Genomic DNA, 20,732 nt, shown 5'->3' with positions numbered 1-20,732 from the left:
GCGGATCTGGCTCCTCTTCTTGAGGTTGACCAGCTGGCGGATCTGGCCCCACAGGGAGCTGTTAATGAGAGACCTCACTGGCACTGTTGGAGCTACAGAGGATGGGGGTGGTGATGAGAGCAAAGAGGATCACGCACACTGCTGACCACTGCTGTTTGTTGTTACTAATCTCTCTCTAGCAACGGCTGTGGGGCAGAGGCCGGCATCCTGCAGATGGCCCAGGGAAGAGGGGTGTGGGGTCACACCTCCCCTGGGGGGCGCCAGCTCCTCTCAGCCCCCAAGCCCCCTCACATGGTGCCTGGAGCCCAGAGTTGACATCTGCTCTGCTCTGGCTGCCCAGGCCCCACTGCCAAAACAGCTGTTTTGATTGATTCTAGTTTTTCCGTGAAATAAGGGTGTACAGGGCATGCTCAGTTGCACAGTCACGTCCAACTCTTCGAGACTTCGTGGATTGTAGCCTGCCAGGTTCCTCTGTCTGTGGGATTCTCTAGGCAAGAATACTGGAGTGGGTTGCCATGCCCTCCTCCAGGGAATCTTCCCAACCCAGGGATCAGATCCCAGCTGAGCCATGGGGCAAGCCAAGAAGCAAGGCAGTTGGCTGAGAATGAGGACAGAGTGTGGGGTGAAATGGTTGTTTTGGAGGCTGGGAGGCTGAGTGTATGGGGGACATTGAGTAGAATATCCTGGTAATGAGGAAAGCCTGCTTGAGTCTTGTCGTCAGGAGCCAAGCGCAACTAAGCAGGTGCTCATGTGGGTGCTCGTGTCCGACTCTTCGTAACCCCATGGACTGCAGCCCGCCAGGCTCGACTGTCCATGAGATCCTCCCTACAAGAAATACTGGAGTGAGGTGCCGTTTCCTCCTCCAGGGGATCTTCCCAACCCAGGGTTCAAACCTGTGTCTCCTGCACTGGCAGGCAGATTTTTACCACCGAGCCACATGAGAAGCCCCATGCAGGAGATAATACATACTTCAACCACGAGCTACTGTGTGGAACAGACAGGTGGGCTTAGGGGTGCTGAGGTTCGGTTAGGCAAGTGTAAGAGAGATGGCAGGAGGGTCCCTGAGTCAGCCTCCTTCCTACTCCCCAGACCTTGGTCCTGTTTTCAATGCTGGTCTTGTTTTTACTGGTGCCTTCCTGATCTCTTTGCCCCCATCTACCTTCCTGCCCTTCACCCCTCTGGGCCTCAGCCATCCTCCTCCTCTTTCTCCCCAACCCCTCCTTCAATTTCTCATCCTGAGAAAACGAGGCCCATAAGCCAGCTCAGCCAGAAGTGGAACCGGTACTTCAAAAGGGCACAGTAATAGTGACTTTCTCTGTTTGACAAAGACTCCTACCTGCCTGCCAGCACTAGAGCTGATTTTCTTAGAATGCAGGCTCCTTGAAGTTGGAGGAAGCAGCTTGTCCACCCATCAATAAGTGTGGCCCAAGGTGTAATTATTGTTAGGCCTGTTGTGAGAGGCGAAGGTGGTCCCTGAGCTTCCCCTCTGCTGTGTTCCATAAGGAGCTTGTCTGGTGGAGGAGATGGACCCAGGCCCAAAGGACTCAGCTGGGATGTGTCCCGGTCTCCCTTCAGACTGAAGGACTTATTCCCCCAGCTTCTGGGAGTGCTGTGGGCAGGTGGCCCCCTGCCTTTGGCAGTCTCAGGAATTGTTTAGCTAAGGTCCCGCCTGCATCTGGTGATTGGTCTATACCAGGTTATAAAGGCCTGACTTTCTCAACCCAAATTGAGGCGTCTCAGAAGGGTCATTCCAGTAACAGAGCTCCTGGGGGAGGTGGGGGGGAGGGGAGCTGAGGCTTTCACAGCTTCACCTCTCCATCTCCTCAATTCTTGCCTCCCTCCTCTCCCTCCCACAGATGCTGACCTCGAGGGCACCCCTTAATCAACATAATCACCCTCATCTCCCTCTCAGAGATTCTTCTGGGGAACCCAACTTGCAACATTTGAGGCCGGTAGTGACCCAAGAAAGCAGACACTAAGGTGAAATTGGTTTTCTTGGCGTAGCACTAACATCACACCCGAACTCTAAAATGATCCCTTCCCTGGAGTCCTCCTGTTCTACAAAATCATAATTGCATGTGTGTTTTGCCAAAAGTTTTCACTTTCGCCTCAGGTTCATAGGATTTGTTAACAAAATAAGCCACTTGTTCTATACAAATAAATAATACAAATGTTTGTTAGAGGATTATCTAGCTTACTTTCAATATACTCACATTAAAAGAAAAGATAAATAGAAACAACAGAAGATACATATGCAAGGAGATCAAACTAGTCAATCCTAAAGGAAACCAGTCCTGAACGGAAGGACTGATGCTGAAGCTGAAACTCCAGTACTTTGGCCACCAGATGTGAAGAGCCGATTCATTGGAAAAGACCCTGATGCCAAGCAAGATTGAAGGCAGGAGGAGAAGGGGATGACAGAGGGTGAGATGGTTGGATGGTATCACTGACTTGATGGGCATGAGTTTGAGCAAGCTCTGGGAGTTGGTGATGGACAGGGAGGCCTGGCGTGCTGCAGTCTGTGGGGTCGCAGAATCAGACACAATTGAGTGACTGAACTGAACTGAACTGAGAGGATACATTACCAAATTGGGTTTTGACCAGCATCCAGACTCAAACAGCACTGGGAAGTCCCTGTGACACAGCACGTCTGGAGTCCCAGTTGGGAAAAAGGACCCAGGCATCGCATCCGCTCCATGGGTAGGACTTCAAAGACTGCACCTCGGGGTTCCCGCTTTTAATCCCAGGACGCAAACTGACATCATTAATCTGTGAGCAAATAGCAGCTCTGGTTTCCTGTTAATGCTGTTTGCTTTGTATTATAAAACTTGGAATGTTGTTAAGCCCAGGACTTCCTTGGCCAGGGCACCTCCAGGGGCTCAACAGTCTCAAGATTCATCCTCTACCTATGGTGCTTGCAAGGCTTCCACTCACAGCAAGCAGTCACTCACAGTCAGGGCAGTGTCCAGGCAGGTTAGAAGCAAGGTCAGAGGCCTACTCTGCTTCGTCTGTGGAGCCTAAACAAGACTATTTAATTTCCCTAACAAGGTGTCACCTTCTAGGCCCCAAGCCCACTTCCTGCCTCACGTGTAAGTTGTTCCCACACTTTCTCCTCTGCTCCCCTAGCCTCCAGACCATGGCCCTGTTTCATGAGTCAACGTGAGGACGCGGCGGGATGTGCCTACTTCTGTCACGCTGCCGTGTCGTGTTCTGGGCAGGTCAGAACTTGAGGCTGCCAGAGCACCTGGAAAGTGGGAGCAGAAATGCCAGGAAGGAGGAAAGGCAGAGAGCCCTGAAATCTGAGTGAAAACTCTCCTCCCGGTCTCTACCCTCCTCTCCATTGGGGGCTTCTTCCTTTTTTTTTAAAAAAAATCTTTGTATCATTTAATATGTTATGAAAATTCATCAGCATCAGTAAGGACAGAGTACATACAATATCATTTTGAAGGGCTTCCTTGGTGCCTCGGACATAAAGAACCTGCCTGTAATGCAGGAGATCCGGGTTAGATCCCTGGGTCGAGATCCCCTGGAGAATGAAATGGCAACCCACTCCAGTATTCTTGCCTGGAGAATCCCACGGACAGAAAGCCTGGTGGGCTACAGTCCTTGGAGTCACAAAGAGTCGTACACTACCAAGCACCTTTCACATCATTTTGAATGCCCGTGTATATTCCACTGTACAGATATACTGTAATTTAACCATCTACTATTGGTCATTTGGAGGGTTTCCAATTGTTAAGGTTAATTTCAGGGGAGGGGGGTTTGTGGGCTTTTCTTTCTTCAAGCTGAAGGAAGGGCTTCCCTGGTGGCTCAATGGTAAAGAATCCGCCTGCCAGGAGACACAGGATGGATCCCTGGTCCAGGAAGATCCCTCTTGCCACAGAGCAGCTAAGCCCTTGTGCTACAGTTACTGATCCTGTGCTCTAGAGTCTGGGAGCCACGACTACTGAGTCAGTGTGCCACAGCCACTGAAATTCACACCCCCTAGTGCCCGCGCCATGAAACAAGAGAGGTCACTGCAGTGAGAAACCCGCACACTGCAGCTGGAGAGTAGCCCCTGATTGCCCCAGGTAGACAAAAGCCCGTGGAACAACAAAGACCCAGCACAACCAAAATCTACTCATTAATAATTTAAAAACCTGAAGCGAAAGTCGCTCGGTTATGTCCGACTCTCTGCAAACCCATGGACTATACAGTCCATGGAATTCTCCAGGCCAGAATACTGGAGTGGGTAGCCTTTCCCTTCTCCAGGGGATCTTCCCAACCCCGGGTTGAACCCAGGTCTCTCCCGTTGCAGGCAGAGTCTTCACCAGCCGAGCTACGAGGAAAGCCCTACAAAGCCTAAAGGAAGACCACTGATGACGTCATTGTGTTCCCAGCTGGAAACAGGTTCCAGTGTCGCCAGGACTGTCCCATCTGTTGGGTGTGTTGGTGCTGCTGGCAGCCTTACAGGCTCAGAACCAGAGGGAAAGAGGGGCTACTGCCAGGGAGGAGAAGGTTTATGGTCAGGGAGGCTGAAGCCTACAGGCAGGATTGGCTAAAACACTCAGTCCTGGGAACTTCGTCCACACCACCTCAGTGGCAGACGGAGATGAGGCTGACAGTTGATACGGAGAGACAGGAAAGGGTCTTGGATTCTCAGGAAGCAAATCTGAGACCCGGGTACAAGTAGTTTGTTGGGAGGTGGTTCTGATTCCGGTGGTGAAAAACTAGAAGGAAGGACCCTTGTTCTTGTCTTCTTTGAAGGAAGAATTCAGCAGAGACCAAGATTGTGAAAAGATAAAGGTGTTTATAAAAAGAAGCAGAATACGTGTAAAAGAACATGTAGCTGAACTCAGAGTGAGTCATGTAGTCATGTGCAGCGGGGCTGGCTTAGGTTGCTTAAATCAAGGTAGTTTTCTGCTTTCGTTTTCTGACCAGTCATCTTCATATCTGGTCCTGGTATGGGCACGCATCTCTCAGCCAAGATGGATTCCAGCTGACCTCTTCTCCCTCCTTTTGTCCTTCCCCTCGACTGAGGGCCTTCTCTGGGTGTGTGTTGGGCCAGGAAACCCCACAAGAATGCACCCTGTCTGGGCCCAGTGCTCCCACTGGTCTCCCATCTTGAAGCATCAGCAGGAGACCAGCTGCAGTTGCTCAGCCAGGGGTCTGTGCATCTCCTACCTCAGGTCTGAAGAGAGGAGCCTGCCCCAGATGTTACTGAGTCGCATCTGCTGTGAGCACCCAGGGCCCAATCCCGCTGGGGACCCTCTGAGATGGGGCCAGGACCAGGGTGAGGTACTTGGGGTGCCAGATTAAGGAGGGACCCACTTTCGCACAACCCTGGTAGATGCCGCCTTAAATCTTGCACCCTGGAGGCTCTCTTACCTTGTCCTAGTCCCTGCCCTGCTCTGAGAGGCTGTGCAGAACTAACCTCACGATTGTTCCATCCACAACTGGGAGCCAGGGATCTTGTCGCTGACCCCATCCTTCATTGATTGAGCATTTCCCCTGGATTGTTAAATCTCAGCACTCGCGGCCCTGAGGCAGAGTCAGAGGGAGGAAGAGCTGGTCCTGCAGGAACCTCAGAGGTCTGCTGAAGGCACGCAGGCCTGGGTGTCCATGGCCCCTGCCGTGGATGGAGAGGATGTGTTTAGACACAGAGTTCAGGGAGCCTGAATATATCCCTCCTCTCTCTGGGGCCCACCCCCTTCTGCTTCTGTGACCTTTGAAGCCAGTGAAGGAAACGTTCAAGAGAATCACTTGGAGAACTAGGCTGTGTCTTCGGAATCTGGAGATGCCGGGACTGGTAGTCTTCTCGTACCTCGTGGTAACCACCTTGTGTAGTCCTTGAGGTGAGGTGCAGTACAGCAAGAAGTGGGCCTCCGGGGAAAGACCTGCCCTTCCCAGAAGGGGGCCTGAGCTTCTCAGGGCCAGAGTGAACCCCAACCACGGGAGCCAGAGTTTCACTGTCCTGGGAGCATCCTACACGAGAAGACAACCAGCAGGGAAGTCCATGGGAAATGCGGGGGTAGCAGCCAGGCTTAGAATGTATCACCCAGATCAGTGACGGGAGTTCCTTGAAAAACCCACAAAGATGCTCCACAGGAAAGAGGCAGCCTCGGGCACTGCCACACAGAGGACCTCAGTGCCAGGCAGTTCCCAGAGCAGCCATGATATGCCTTTTCTGCTCCCCACCCTGCCAGCACAGCACAGCCCAGCCCTGGCTGAGGAAGGGCAGCAGAGTGAGAAGGGAGGGGGAAGAAGGGAAGGACAAGGAGGAGAAGCCACCCTCTCCTACCTACCCCTGGCTAGTTTCCTTGGCAGGAGGCCCATGCTGGAGGACCAGGGAACGTCAGGTGGATAAGAAATCAATGCTTTGATATTTTATTGGACTGGACTTTTAAAAATACCTTAAAAAAAAAAGTATTGACACTCAAGTGTAACTCAGAAAGATGCAGGGTCTGAGCAGTCATCTGTGTAAGGATGGACGAGTCAGCATTTAGCAGTACAGTTGGCAGGGACAGTGGTTGGAGAGAAAAATGTCATTTTCAGCTACTGTCCTCCTGGGTTCATCCATTCAATAAACCCGTGTCCTCCATTCTAGCTTTGCCCAAATGTGCTAAAATGGCATTATTTAAAAATTCTGTCTGTATATCTAGAATTCGTTCAGAACCTGGAAGAGAGATGTGGTTAATTGACATCCCCCACCCCCGCCACCAGCCAGTGAGAACTCTGGCCCTGCATGCTGACACTGTTTCCAAAAGCAACAGAACAGTTGGGAGCTAAGGAGCCACCCCAGTCGTTACTGCTGCAGCCTTCCCCACCTCTCCCCTGCCAGAGAGGCCCTGGAGGTTGAGATGCAATCATAGTAGCCAAGACAGGAAACTCTAAGAATCAGAATATTAATAGCAAGACTGGAATTGACTTCAGCCAGAGTTCAACACTGCTGCTATCCCAGCTCTCAATGGCCAGCATTGTTATTAAATAGCTTGAACATCATCTCTGAGGAAAGCTGGACCTCCTGTGCTTGTTGATGGTTTGGTGTTGGATGCCAAAGGAATTTCCCTTCTCATCCGAGGTGACATAAGTAAGGGTCAGTCTTGCTTGGGGCTTTCGAATATAGTGTGCACACAGATCCCCTGGGTCCTTGTCAGAATGCAGAGTGGGATCTGGAGTGGGGCAGGAGTATGCATTTTTAACTAGCTCCCAATTGGTGGGGACAACATTTATAATAGTAAAGATCCAGAACAGTGGTTCTTCACTTTAGCTGCACATGAGAATCACATGGCGGAATTTGCAAAAAACTCAGATTCAGATTTCACTGGTCTGGAGTGGGATCCTGATGCTGATGTTTTTTAAATTCCCCTCTAATTCTATAAGAGCCTTCCTGATGGCTCAGTGGTAAAGAATCCACTGGCCAATGCAGCAACCACAGAAGACGCGGATTCAGTCCCTGGGTCAGAGAGATCCCCTGGAGGAGGAAATGGCAGCCCACTCTGGGAAATCCCATGGACAGAGGAGCCTGGCAGGCTACAGTCCACAGAGTCACAAAGAGTTGGATCCAGCTTTGCAAGTGAACAACAACACAATTTTATAAACAGCTAAGATTGAGAAATAGATTTATAATAAGAATTGTGACACTTCTTCTATAACTGTTATTTATTTATGGAAGATAAATGTGGTTAAGGAGTTAATGCAAACACAGACAAAGAATGATTCTTCTAAATCCATGTGAGGTTGAAAACACCTAGGAAGAGTCACCCCACCTGAACCCTAGTATGTCACACCAGTGCAGGAAACAGCTGCTGATAAAATCGCCACCCTAACCTCAACCAGAAAGGCTAGGACAGCCCCACTGAGTGGATTGTGGGCACTCTGAATTGTCTGTGCAGAAAGAAGGGGAGGAAGGGTACGTGTGAGTGCGTATGCTCAAGAGACATTTATGCATGTGATGGAAATTCAGCGTCGACCAAAATGTCCCTTCCTCCCTCAAGTCTCACAGTTTAAAAGTAGTTTTGTCCTTTTTGTTCATCACTCAAGGTGATAATGGCAGTGCTTTGAGACTAGTCACTCTGTAAACTTCTTAAGTGATTTTTGTATTAATTTCCCAGGATTGCATGACAAGTTACCAAAAACTCAGTGACCCAAATGATAGAAATGCATTTTCTCATGGTTCTGGGGGCCAAAGTCCAAAATCAAGATATAGGCGGGGCCGAGTTCTCTCTGAAACCTTTCGGGGAGAATCCATTCCATGTCTTAGTTTCCAGTGGTTGGTGGCAAGCCTTGGTGTTCCTTGGCTTGGAGACACATCACTCCAATTTTGCCTCTGTCACCCTCTGGAATCCTCCCTGTGTCTGTTCACTTCTTCTGAGGACATCAGTCATATTGGATTAAAGGCCCACCGTACTCAAGTATGACCTCATTGTAATGAATATCATCTGCAATGATCTGATTTCTAGATAAGATCACATTCTAGGACTCTGGGAAGAGCATGAATTTGGGGGCAGGATGCTCTCCAACCCAGTACACTCTTCTCACCCAAAGATGGGAAGATTCCTGAGGCCATCACAGGTCCATGTCAGAAATACCTTGCCCAAATCTCCCTGAAAACGGGAGTTCTTTGTTTTACACCAGAGCCCAGCCTGTTCCCTTTCCAGCACTGCATAATGAGAATTATGCAGAACATAGAGCCTGGTGGACCTGAGGTAAAATCTCCACTTAGAGAGTGGAGGTGACTTTCGGTTAAGTTGCTTATACTTTCTTGGGTTGCATTCTTTGTAACTTGGGGCAACAGGACAAATAACCAAACATTTTGCGGAAACTTTCTTCTGCACGACACACCATATTAGAACCTTTATAGATGTTATTTGATTAACAGAAATATCATCTTCATGAAGCTGTGGGGATAAATTAGCACCTGACCCACTGTAGGTGCTGAACAAATACGAGTCCTTTTTACATCCTTCCTCACTTTAGGAGGAGAAGGCAATGGTACCCCACTCCAGTACTCTTGCCTGGAGAATCCCATGGATGGAGGAGCCTGGTAGGCTGCAGTCCATGGGGTCGCTAAGAGTCGGACAAGACTTCACTTTCACTTCGGGTGCTGACAATTTCTGATAATCCCTAAGTGGAGCCACCCAGATAACCTGCCCTTGCATTTCTGATGGACAGCCTGGAGCAGGAGACTTGGGAGTCAGCTCTGCCAGTAACTCCACTGTGACTTTGGCAAGCCACTTAAACACCTTCCATCCAGTGACTCACTCTGCTGCCCACTCAAGAATGAGCAGCATCTGAGAGCAGCATGCCAGTGTGGGAAGTGGAACCCAGGGCCTGGCAGGTAAGAAGGTTCATGGGGCTGTGGAGCATCTCTGGTCCTGAGTTCCAGCACCAAAGTTGTCCTGAGCTCACCTGCCCCATCTCACCATCTGCCCTTCCATGCACCTGCCCTAATCTTTACTGGGCTGTGTTCTCAGCTCTCTGTGGATCTGCCAAGGGTTAAATAGCTTCTGACCTTTAAAAAAAACGTGATACTAACCCAAGGGTCCCTCTCTGGGTTTGGATAATGTGTGTGTGTGTGTGTGTGTGTGTGTGTGAATGTGTGTTTCCTTGCTCTCTTGCAGGACTTCCTGTTTCTGCAGACTTTTGCCCACACCATTAACTCTGGAAGTGGCTGGGCTCTTGTGCAAATCTGTCAGCTGTCACATCACATCCTTGATTTGCTCTCTCCTTCCTCTCCAGTTCAGTTCAGTTCATTTCAGTCGCTCAGTTGTGTCCAACTTTTTGCGACCCCATGAACCGCAGCACTCCAGGCCTCCTTGTCCAGTACCAACTCCCGGAGCCTACTCAAACTCATGTCCATTGAGTCGGTGATGCCATCCAACCATCTCATCCTCTGTCATCCCCTTCTCCTTCTGCCCTCAATCTTTCCCAACATCAGGGTCTTTTCAAATGAGTCAGCTCATTTGAGTCAACATCATAAATCTGCATTAGGTGGCCAAAGTATTGGAGTTTCAGCCTCAACATCAGACCTTCCAATGAACACCCAGGACTGATCTCCTTTAGGATGGACTGGTTGGATCTCCTTGCAGTCCAAGGGACTCTCAAAATTCTTCTCCAACACCACAGTTCAAAAGCATCAATTCTTTGGTGCTCAGCTTTCTTTATGGTCCAACTCTCACATCCATACATGACGACTGGAAAAACCATAGCCTTGACTAGACAGACCTTTGTTGGCAAGTAATGTCTCTGCTTTTCAATATGCTGTCTAGCTTAGTCATAACTTTCCTTCAAAGGAGTAAGTGTCTTTTAATTTCATGGCTGCTATCATGATCTGCAGTGATTTTGGAGCCCCCCCCCAAAAAAAAAAGTCTGTCACTGTTTCCACTGTTTCCACATCTATTTGCCATGAAATGATGGGACCGGATGCCATGATCTTAGTTTTTTGAATGTTGAGCTTTAAGCCAACTTTTTCACTTTCCTCTTTCACTTTCATCAAGAGGCTCTTTAGTTCTTCTTCACTTTCTGCCATAAGGTTGGTGTCATCTGCATATCTGAGGTTATTGATATTTCTCCCAGCAATCTTGATTCCAGCTTGTGCTTCTTCCAGCCCCAGCATTTCTCATGATGTACTCTGCATAGAAGTTAAATAAGCAGGGTGACAATATACAGCCTTGACGTACTCCTTTTCCTATTTGGAACCAGTCTGTTGTTCCATGTCCAGTTCTAACTGTTGCTTCCTGACCTGCATACAGGTTTCTCAAGAGGCAGGTCAGGTGGTCTGGTATTCTCATCTCTTTCAGAATTTTCCACAGTTTATTGTGATCCACACAGTCAAAGGCTTTGGCATAGTCAATAAAGCAGAAATAGATGTTTTTTTCTGGAACTCTCTTGCTTTTTCAATGATCCAGCAGATGTTGGTCCCTTCTTCTCCAGGGACCTGTTTATTGAGGGCTGGTGTGTCTTCTTGGCACAGTTGACACTTCTGAAGGGCTCAGCTGCCAAACTGGCTGAGTATGGGTAGTTTTTCAGTTTGTCAAGCGGTGGAAATATGGGGGGGTGGTCCTACCACCAGTTTATTGGACAAGCCTTAGAACATCCCAGCTCTTCAGTAATAACAACCCATCATATTCATAAGGGCTACAAAATTTCCCAAGCACATTCGTACTTATTATCTCATTAAATCACAACATCTGCATGGAGACTTTGTGCCCATTTTATAAATGAAGATCCTAACCCCCTGCAAGTGGACACCATTGGCATTGCTTGGGAGCCAGTTTGACGTGCAGAACCTTGGGCTCAGACCTGCTGAGTCACACCTGCCATTTAAGACGATTCCCAGGTGATCTGCGAGGGCTTCTTTTGCAGCTCAGCTGGTGAAGAATCTGCCTGCAATGTGGGAGACCTGGGTTTGATCCCTGGGTTGGGAAGATCCCCTGGAGATGGGAAAGGCTACCCAGCATATAGTCCATTAGATCGCAAAGAGTCGGACACAACTGAGCGGCTTTTCACTTTCACAGGTGATCTGTGTGCACATTAAAGAGTGGAAGTGCTGAACTCAAGGGTAGTAACTCTCCCAGTGTTCCAGGACAGCATGATGGCTCATCTGGGATGAAAACCCAGGCTCCAAGCCTCCCAGAGAAGTGCTTTTCTGACAGCGTTGCTACACTCTCTGCACTTTAGCTGACCTAAAGTAGGCACATCCATCCTCTCAGTCAGCTCCCGGGTGACATCCACGTTCTCACCCTGAAGACTGAAGCTGAGTCAGGCGCCCCTGCTTTTGCTCCTGAAGCCCTTGGTGAGCTCCTCTGTCACAGAGGTAGAGGCACTGAGCCCTGTAACAAGGGGGAGAAAAATCAAACCATCAAGCGTCTTCTCAGGGCAACCACTGGATTTGTCTGGAAGAGCTCCATACATCACTTTGGTTGCCCTACTTGAGCGATGGGGGAGCAAAGGAAACAAACTGCTGTGCAAAAGGAGGAATTTGTGTTGACCCTGAGAACAAAGACAAAGATGGGCAGAGAAATTACGAGGAAAAAAGAGGAGGAGCGTGCCAGAGCCTTGGAGGAAGAGGTACAGTAATGTTTGTAAATTCTTGGTGGGAATGGATTGCTTTGGGGGGTTGTTTTGTTTTTGGTAGACAGTGTAAATGTTTTACACAAAGTGAAGTCTTGGAATGGCGCAGTGAAGCTGGGAACTGGCCGGTGCCAGAGTGCCGTGAGGTCTCAGTGGGCCCTGGAACCGCATGGTGACTGTCTGGACCAGCTTATTTCCTGTTCTTGGAATCCCTAGGACCTCGCATAATATAGCCAAAATGTTTCTTGTATGAATGAATGAGAGCATTAAAAAATCCATAAATATTATCCTGTCCAACTCCCTCATTTTTTTCCCTGCCTGTTTGTTGTAGATTGGCTTTAAAAAATTTTTTATCATAAGATACATTATATATTATAACATGAAAATACAAATATCCAATTTAAAAATTAATAAGAAAATGAATACCAATATAGTCACCATCCAAATCAAGAAACAGAACATCAAAGGTTTTATACTTTTTTTTACTTTTTTTTTTTTTTTTTGGCTGTGCCTCCAGCATGCAGGATCTTAGTCCCCTGACTAGGGATAGAACCCAGGCCCCTTGCAGTGGAAACGTGGAGTCTAAACCACTGAACCACTAGGAAAGTCTTTACATCTTTCAACAATCTGGAAATGTTTTCTTTTGTAAGATTGGAGGTAGGAGGCTAAGTAATTTTTTCATATAGATAATCAATTTTGACTCAAGATTTGTTGAAAAAGTTTTCATTTTCTCACTAAGCTGCAGTGCCAACTTGTTCTTTAAAAAAATTCTGTCTATGAATAGATCTGCTTCTGCGTTCTGTCTTTGATTCTTTGATCTACCTATTATTTTCACTGTAAAACTATGTGATCTATTTACCAAAGCTTATAATAATTACTCATATCTGACATGATGAGACCCCATATTCTTCTTCTTTAGCAGTATCTTGGCTTTTTATAGGCATTTGTATTTCTAAATAAATTTTAAAACTAGTTTGTTAATCACAAAAAAGTATTGCGAGAATTTTTTTATAATTATATGGAAACTTTAAGTCAGTTTGGGGGAGAACTCATATCTTTTGACATCTAGTCTTCTAAAGCATAAATAAGATATTTCTCTACAACTTTTATAAATTCTTTTGTGTCTTTTAACAAAGTTTTATAATTTTTCTATAAAGATTCTTCCTCATTTATATATCAACACTTCATATTTATTGATGTTACAATAAAAAATCATTTTAAAACTACATTTTATATATATTGTTGCAGAGACAGAAATGCAATGAAATTGTGTTATCAACTTTTCATTCAGCACTGTTATGCAATTTTACTGCTAACTTTAATATCTTACCTGTAGACTTTTTTGGATTTCCAAGAGAATGGGTTTGGGCTTTCCCTTCCCATCTCCTATAAATTATGATATCTTGTCTTCTGTCCCAGTCCTTATGCCATTTATTTCTTTCCCTTGACTTATTGTACAAGGTGAATATCTCTAGTACCAAGTAGAAGTGGTGGTAGAGAAGGCATAGTTTTCTTATTCCTAATTTTAGAGGGATCTCTTTTGACATTTCCTCATTGATAAGGATGTTTGATTTGGTTTTGTAGTTTCAGGTTAAAGAAGCCCCATATTGAAGAATTTTTTAATGAAGAGATGTTGTTGTTTTTTTCCCCCTTTAAAAATGAACTGTAGTCCACATGTGGGAAATGCCTATAACATAAATGTATGCAATTCCACACACTGAACCCATCTGTGTGACTACCACCTAGATCCAGAGACAGCATATCTCCAGATCCTGAGATGTGCCTTTCCATCTCATTACTCAGCCCACAATGGTACCCGATATTCCAATACCATAGGCTACTTTTCCCTGTGTTTTAGTCTCTTGTGTAAGTGGAGTCATAGTCCTGCCTTTGCGACTGGCTTCTGGTTTTCTAAATAATTATTTATTTATTGTTGGCTGCCCTGGGTCTTCGTTGCTGCGCTCGGGCTTTCTCTAGCTGCAGCCAGCGGGGGCGACTCTCTGGTTGCAGTGTGCAGGCTTCTCGTTGCCATGGCTTCTCTTATTGTGAGCACAGGCTCTTGAGTACACGGGCTTCAGTAGTCGCTGCGCGCGGGCTCAGTAGCTGAGGCTTGTGGGCTTAATTGCTCCATGGCATATGGGATCCTCCTGAACCAGGGATCAAACCAGTGTCCACTGCATTGCAAGGTGAATTCTTAAGCACATGAGTTTGAGTAAACTCCAGGAGTTGGTGATGGACATGAGTTTGAGTGAACTCCAGGAGTTGGTGATGGAGAGGGAGGCCCGGTGTGCTGTGATTCACAGGGTAGCAAAGAGTCGGACACGACTGAGTGACTGAACTGAACTGAACTGGACCACCAGGGAAACCTTCTGTCTGGCTTCTTCTGTGCAATGTTATGTTAGTGTATTCATCTATACTGTTTTGTACAATTGTAGATCACTTATTCTTGGCAATGAAATATATGCTGTTGTGTGAATACACTGGAATCTATTTATCCTATGTTTGATGGGCATTTGGGTAGTTTCCTGTAAGTCTGTTATGAATAGTTCAGTTCAGTTCAGTTCAGTCGCTCAGTCGTGTCTGACTCTTTGTGACCCCATGAATCGCAGCACTCCAGGCCTCCCTGTCCATCACCAACTCCCGGAGTTCACTCAAACTCACGTCCATCAAGTCTGCGATGCCATCCAGCCATCTCGTCCTCTGTCGTCCTCTTCTCCTCCTGCCCCCAATCCCTCCCAGCATCAGAGTCTTTTCCAATGAGTCAACTCTTCGCATGAGGTGGCCAAAGTACTGGAGTTTCAGCTTTAGCGCCATTCCTTCCAAAGAACACCCAGGACTGATCTCCTTTAGAATGCACTGGTTAGATCTCCTTGCAGCCCAAGGGACTCTCAAGAGTCTTCTCCAACACCACAGTTCAAAGCATCAATTCTTTGGAGCTCAGCTTTCTTCACAGTCCAACTCTCACATCCATACGTGACCACAGGAAAAACCATAGCCTTGACTAGACGGACCTTTGTTGGCAAAGTAATGTCTCTGCTTTTCAACCAGCTGTCTAGGTTGGTCATAACTTTCCTTATGAATAGTACTGCTGTGAATTATACTAATGCATGTCTTTAGTGAAATATATACTTTTGTGTTTGATGCATACCTCAGAGGAGTATTGAAAACCATTGAAAATGTGCATGTTTCACTTTAGTAGAAAATTGCCACATTATTTTCCAAAGTGGTTGCAACAGTTTCCACTCCCACCAGCAGAGTTGGAGAGTTTCATTTGCTCCGAATACATGCTGAATTTTATCAGTTTTCCTGCATCTTTTGAGATGACCATGTGCTCATAAGGTTTTTTTTCCATTAATCTGTTAATGTAGTGAATTACACTTCTCATTTTTCCTCATGAAAAAGGAACCTCTCTTTCCTGGGATAAATCCAACTTGGTCAAGATGTACAAATTGTATGTTGCTTGATTCCATGTGCTATGGTTTTTGTAGAGTTTTCACCTCAGTCTTCATTAGTGGGGTTGGCCTAAATTTGAGGGGGGAGGTTGCTCTAATAACTTTTTTTTTAACAAAATGAAAGAAAATGGCCCCAAAGAACTAGATGTATTTAGACAACTGCACACTAGGGTCAGAGTCAAATCATACCTGGAGATCCAACTCCCAGTTACAGCAAATCTACACCTCTGCTCTGGTCTGGAACTCTTGGAGTAATGATGCTAGTTCCCTGAAAGGCTATGAATGCTAAGATAAACTCTTGACACCCTCCATTTCTAACAATTTTCGACTCCCAGGTTCTCCCATACTGTTTGGAAAACTGCAAATTTGATTTCCTCCTTGTTCACACGACAAGAGCTTAGCTCAGGAGTTCCCCAGTCAGAGGAATGAAACAAGGCTCTCACACTAGCCCTCCTGGCAATCTTCAGTGACGTGTGCCTCTCTGCTGAGACCCCCAGACTAGATGAGTCTCACATACTCAGAAGGAATGGGTGGAGAGCATGGTTGTAGGGGCAGAGGAAGAAAACCTCTGCCTTTGTGAGCCTGAGGCCCACTCTACCGTGTAGCCTTGGGTTGTCTCTCACTTGCCTCCACTTTGCTGCAGGGGGCTCCTCTCCTGTCCCCACCCTCTCACTGGTACTGCTGCAGGATGGAGAGCTCCCGGACCACAAGGCTCCAGCTCGCCCACCCCTCCCCAAGTCATTAACCACAAGGCTCCCTCACAGGAAACTGGTAAAAATGAGTATTCATGCCTCTTTAACCAAGGCAGTACAGACCTTCAGTGTTTCATCTTTGAGAGAAGTTTGTCCACAAAAGCTTCCAGAACAGCAGCCCTGAGAGTTTGATGGGAAATGGGATATCCACATGGTCTCAAAATATCTCTCATAATGGCTTATTAAAAACAAAGAGAAAAATAGCAACCTTCCTACTGGCAGACAGTTGAATGAAATGAACAAGATTAATGTCTTCAGTGCTGGGACTAATGGACATCATGTGTTGCCTGAGAAGCACTCATCATTTCTGTAGCATTTCTGCTGAAAATATTTAACCTGGATGGACCTAATCACAGAGAATTATCAGACAAATCCAAACTGAGGGACATTCTGAAAAATAACTGGTCTGTATTCTTCTAAGAAATGTCAGTGTCTTAAAAACCAGAAGAAGAGGCACAGTTTCTGATCAAAAATGAGTAAAAGGACTCAACAGTACAATCCATGCACCACCCTGGATTGGATCCTGAACCAGGGGATGAAAAGTATTATAAAGGTCATCACCTGACATCGTTGTCACCTGACATCATCTGAGAATTGGTGAGATTGCAAAATAGACTTCTTAGAGAGTAATACTGTGTTACTGTTAAATTGCTTGATCTTGATAATGGTGCCAAGGTTATATAAGAGAATGTCCTTGTTTTTTAGAAGTTCACACTGAAGGGTTTATGCATAAAAGAATGTGATGCCAATGTGATAGATATTTTAGAAAAAATATCTATATATCACATATATATGTATATATATATATAGAGAGAGAGAGAGCACAAGTGTGTCAAAATGTTAACAGTTGGTGAATCTTGGAGAAGAATATAGCAGTTTTTCCTGTATTCTTGCAACCTTTCTTTTCTGGATATTATTTCAAAACCATAAGTTAAAAAAAATGCTTTTGTATCTAGCAAATGGAAAACCACAAAGGTAAGTGATAAGGATCATCTTGGTGGTTAGAATATAGAGTGTCATTATTAATACATTCTTGGCACTAGATGTCTTCAGAGGAAATCGCTTATCTTCTTAACCCTTTAAGAAAGGGTTCATCACTCCACATGTGCAGATGAGAAAGATGAAGGCTACAGAGATGAAATAAAACACCCAGCAAAGAAGCAGCAGGGTTGGGATTCACTCGGGTCTGTATGAAAGCCTTCAGGTGCAAAAACCGATCAGAAGAGAAGGTGGCATTTATGTCTTCTTGGCTATAAGCTGCTAGCTCTTAATTCATCTGGCCTTTTCTGAGAACTACCTCTTCTTTCGAGGCACTGCCTTGGATGTAGTGAGTAGAGACCCCCCTAAAAAAAGGCAAGATGTGCGTAGAGTCCAAAGAACACAAGGGTGAACAGGGACAAGATCTACAGTGAGAAATGAGGGTTTCTGGCAGCCCAGAGGGGAAGGAAGTTGATTCTGACTGCCCTGATGATTTTGGGTAGCTCACTGTGTTTCTGAAGAAGAATGATGGAGGTAAGAGAAAGGGCGCTGGTGTCCACCTGGATGGTGTAACCTGGACTGGGACCAGTCCTGCCTCTTAGGAGTCGTGTGGATCTTGGGAAGATTGTCCAAAATACCTGTAGGGTTGATTTGAGAATCGGATTTAGTATAAGTGAAATGCTGGGGTGGCAGGTTCAGGGCCTCTTTTAGGAGCTGTGGCCTCTGGGGACCTGGGAGTAGCTAAAAAGAAGACAGAGGTTGGTGGAGATCATATTGATGTTACCATGTCTTTGCTCATCAAGAAACTAAAATAGAGGTGTCCCCAGCCTGGTTCCAAAATGGATATGCTGAACCAAACTTTAATGCGGGGGGAAAAAATAGAGCAATTATGCATTATTTTGTAAACTCTTCTTCTATGCAGGGAACAGGGATGCATGGTATCAGGAGAGAAAGAGAGAAGCATCTGAACAGTCTGCCTTCACCCTTAACTCAGGAGTGCCTTTCCTGGGGCAGGGGAAGAAGTCTTCCTGGCTTCCCCTCAAGAGTTCTCCATATGTCCGTGACTGCCAAAGCATCCTGTCTTTGGCAAACATCCCAGTCCCTGGGCTCCTCCTGCAGAAGCTGGAATCAATAGAATAGACAGTAACCATAGGGGCAGAGATGCAAAGGCGCCCACCGTAAGACAACACAGCGTGAGCTCCAGTTCACGAGCAGTGGGGATGCCCACTGCCTGAGGGCTAGTACTCAGTTTTGGGGCAGACTCAACCTCAGGCCACTGACACTTAAAAAAGGAGCTTGGGGTACTCCCATGACCCCAACTAGGGCCAAACATATAAGCTATGGCTGGCCCCTGAGGGGTGCTCACAGAATGAAGATATCATTACTATGTGAAGTCGAATATGCCACTTTGGTGTAAGGATTATTTTCAGCTACAGGCAACTGAGAATCAGCCAACAGAGGAAGAGTTCTTTGCCCTTTCCTTGAGTACCAAAAGTGGGGCATACATTTCCTTCTGAGAAAGGTGCCCGCCCTGTACCAGAACAAGGACTCTTATTATCAAAGATGAGAAGCTGACACCAAGTTTAGTCTGCACAAACAGAACTTATTAAAATAGCCCTGTTTTCCTCTGGCTTCCCTGCTGGCTCAGATGGTAAAGCGTCTGCCTACAATGCAGGAGACCCGGGTTCAATCCCTGGGTTGGGAAGATCTCCTGGAGAAGGAACTGGCAACCCACTCCAGTACTCTTGCCTGGAAAATCCCATGGACGGAGGAGCCTGGTAGGCTACAGTCCATGGGGTCTCAAAGAGTCGGACACGACTGAGCGACTGCCCTTTCACTTATCTTCCTTTAGTTCCCTCATAGATTTCCTTGTCACTTCATCATAGTTTATCATTCCTGGAAGCCCAAACTTCCTTTCCTTCTTTGAAATGGTACATAAGCCTCCAAACCTAACTGCTTTTTTGAGTTTCACCCCTTTTCTGTGAACACCTGTGCACCTAAACATATTCTGAATAAAAATTATGTCTTTTCTCTTAATCTGCCTTTTGTTAGTTTAATTCACAGACTCTCAGTTACTGAGTTAAGAAACTAGAGGAAAATAGTTTTCTCCCCAACATCCGCTTAATAGTGATCAACTCAGACTTCCCTTGTACACCACTTTTTGTCATGTAGATGCTTTTTGTCACTGGGAGAGAATTCCAAGTGGATTAGTAATTTAATCTATAATTTAGTAAGTTATTTACAAAATGGAAACCTCTCTGCTTTGCTGTCAGTGATAGCCATTTTCTAAATGGCTAAAAACTTATTTTTGAAAAGATACCATATCATTATTAAAGAAAACTTCCAAAAACTTTCAAAATAAAGAGGAACAGTCTAATATCTGACTTTGAATTTCTGCCTGTTCCATTCCAGAATGTGATCTCATGCATCCGTGTCTTGACAGTTGTACCATATATACCACCTTAATCTGCTTTTCTCATCATAAAGATTTTTCTGGGTTTCTACATAGTTTTCATATGAGCTCTTCCTTTCGTTATTCATCATTCTTCAGAGAGCCATTTACCCCCTAGGACTTCTGTGATGAAAGTGCCATTGCTTGTTAAACTCCTTGAAGGGGAGTATAATATATAATTTCATCTTTTTATCTCTTCTAATGACTAGAGCAGTGCTGGGAATATGCTTGGTCCTCAGTAAGTGTTTGCAGCCTTGAAAAAAAAAATGTTAGTAGAAGACAAATTCTAGGAATAAAGAACCATGTAAAACACTAAGAGGTCTTATCAGTTCTTCTTGCATACAATGTAGCATAAGTTTCCAGAAAATACAGCTAAAAAGATAAATATTATACTATAAGCCACACATTTTTCTCCATGTTCAACCCTTCAGAGCAATATTGCGGTCATACCTTTGATTGTATGCAGGCGATGTTCCTGACCACTCTTATACAGGAAATAAATATTTAGCAGTAACAAAAAAGTCTGTTTATTGTAGCTTTGTGGGGAGGTAATCTATGTGATGCTGGGAGGGACTGGGGGCAGGAGGAGAAGAGGACGACAGAGGATGAGACGGCTGGATGGCATCACTGACTCGACGAATGTGAATCTGAGTGAACTCCGGGAGTTGGTGATGGACAGGGAGGCCTGGCGTGCTGCGATTCATGGGGTCGCAAAGAGTCGGACATGACTGAGCGACTGAACTGAACTGAATCTATGTGAATCTATATTTAGGTATGACCTAAATCAAATCCCTTACAATTATACAGTGGAAGTGAGAAATAGGTTCAAGGATTAGATCTGATAGACAGAGTGCCTAAAGAACTACGGATGGAGGTTCATGACATCATACAGGAGGCAGTGATCAAGACCATCCCCAAGAAAAAGAAATGCAAAAAAGCAAAATGGCTGTCTGGGGAGGCCTTACAGATAGCTGTCAAAAGAAGAGAGGCTAAAAGCAAAGGAGAAAAGGAAAGATATAAGCATCTGAATGCAGAGTTCCAAAG

The 20,732-nt window shown here is 45.9% G+C and overlaps 1 non-coding gene and 1 pseudogene across 1 annotated transcript; one reads left to right on the top strand and one right to left on the bottom strand.

The window, feature by feature from the left end:
* Positions 1–3,138, bottom strand: part of LOC120867650 — a 3,936-nt pseudogene extending 798 nt beyond the window's left edge.
* Positions 3,139–18,869: 15,731 nt separating this feature from the next.
* On the top strand, positions 18,870–18,941 carry TRNAC-ACA. Its single transcript has one exon. It is a non-coding gene; the product is annotated as a tRNA-Cys (tRNA).
* The last annotated feature ends 1,791 nt before the right edge of the window (positions 18,942–20,732 follow it).

Source organism: Oryx dammah, unplaced genomic scaffold (genome assembly GCF_014754425.2).
Source record: "Oryx dammah isolate SB20612 unplaced genomic scaffold, SCBI_Odam_1.1 HiC_scaffold_9, whole genome shotgun sequence".
NCBI lineage: Eukaryota > Metazoa > Chordata > Mammalia > Artiodactyla > Bovidae > Oryx > Oryx dammah.
This window is presented reverse-complemented; position numbering and strand designations above follow the sequence as displayed.